Raw genomic sequence first — 1,881 nt, 5'->3', positions numbered from 1 at the left:
AATGTTATGGAATGGCATCATGTCATCAGATAGTTGTTGGAGAGTCCGGGAGAGTCGGGAGCACCAATGGGACTAATGCTCCAGGGCCACAAGAGAGGGAGATGCCACATCTCAATCCAAAAACTTAAGATGTTAGGTAAATTAGTCATCTCCCTTTTAGATACAAAATTCTACCATTCATAGAAAATATGGGATTTTTGTTGGTGTAAGCCCTAGAGGCCAATACTTTTGGTACTTGTATCGAATTATTTATTAATATTAAAAAGCTTTTTCTTTATTACGTTTGTTTAATAAAGTCCATAGAATAGTTAGGCCGTTTAGTGCATCAAGTGTGACTTGATCATGAGACCATATTAAACATAAGGGCACTATTCTTAAAGTATCCGTAGTCGAGCTTTATTGTGAAGTGGGATAACATTAAAGCATTGAGACTATTATGTTTGTAGACTGATGATCACATCTCATGGATCATGGATAAAGAGTTATCAAGTCTTAAACATAGGTATGAATATTAAGAGTAATATTTATACCGGATTGACCCACTATGAGAATACTATATAGAAAGTTATGCAAAGTGTCATAAGTTATTCTCATGGTGATAATAGTGTAAACCACTCTTCGACCTGAAACCACTATGGACCCTAGATGTAGAGTCGAGTGCTTTGTTGCTGATCCAACGTTGTCCATAACTGGATGACCATAAAGACAGTTGATGGGTACTCCATAAAGCATGTTGAGGGACATGAGTGACCTAGATGGAATTTGCCCATCTTGCGTAAAAGGATAAATGTCTATGGGCATAATATTGAACTAGACAAGGATGACACGGTCTATACCTTGTGTTCAATATAGACATAAGAGCAAAGGGGTAATTATACACATAATTATTATCACAGGAGGTTTTGTCAGATCACATGACATTTTCGTGTCTTCGGTAGCAGTGATGTGTTGCTAGATACCGCTCACTATTTATTATGTTAAATACATGATTTAATATAATTGCCAACGCTGCGAAAACCTATAGGGTCACACACAAAGGGCGGATTGATGAGAGATAGAGTAATTAAGGAATACCGTAATGTATGGTGCCCTTAAGTAGAATACGAAATATGGTAAGGTACCAAATACTTAAGTGATTTTGGCATATTATGAGATATGGGCAAAATACACTTAAGTGGGCTTTTTAGCTTGAATCCCACACAAGTGGTTCTATAAATAGAACCCTTGGGTAGAAGCATTGTAACAATGGGAATACAACACAGCTGAAGAGTTGGAATTTCGTATCTCTCTTTCTCTCACTCAAAGCCTTCATTCGTACCAGCTAGCACTGAGATTGAAGGAATCCGTTCGTGTGGACTGAGTAGAGACGTTGTCATCGTTCAACGTTCGTGATCGCCACAAGAGGTAACGATTCTATCACCGATCATGCCCATTCGTAAGGATCACTAAATGGAGAAATTTTTAAATTCCGCTGCGCCTTGGATGGAAATTCTCCTACAGTGGTATCAGAGCCACTTACGAAACCATGAATCTGATAACTGTTTTTGTTTTGTATTAATATGAATAAAGACAGAATGAATCAAAGATTAAATTGAGATCGATCAAGTTATATATATGATATATGTAATCCTGATGCAAAATACATTATATATGATATAGTGATCTCGTTTCGTTCATTCAAAACACTCAATGGTTGTTTTCCTTTGAGCGATCAATGGTCATTTGCTTCTTGATCCGACATTAGTATGGTGAAGCAATGACATGTTGATCAATCATACTGAATCAACAATCGAGATGTGTTTGACGGTCTGAAATTGGTGCATCAGGGTTAGTGACGGCACAAGGGTTGTGTTGTCAGAGAGTTATGTAATTGGGGTTGTG

The sequence above is a fragment of the Lathyrus oleraceus genome, chromosome 7, assembly GCF_024323335.1.
Source record: "Lathyrus oleraceus cultivar Zhongwan6 chromosome 7, CAAS_Psat_ZW6_1.0, whole genome shotgun sequence".
In the NCBI taxonomy this organism is placed as follows: domain Eukaryota; kingdom Viridiplantae; phylum Streptophyta; class Magnoliopsida; order Fabales; family Fabaceae; genus Lathyrus; species Lathyrus oleraceus.
Note: the sequence above shows the minus strand (reverse complement) of the source record.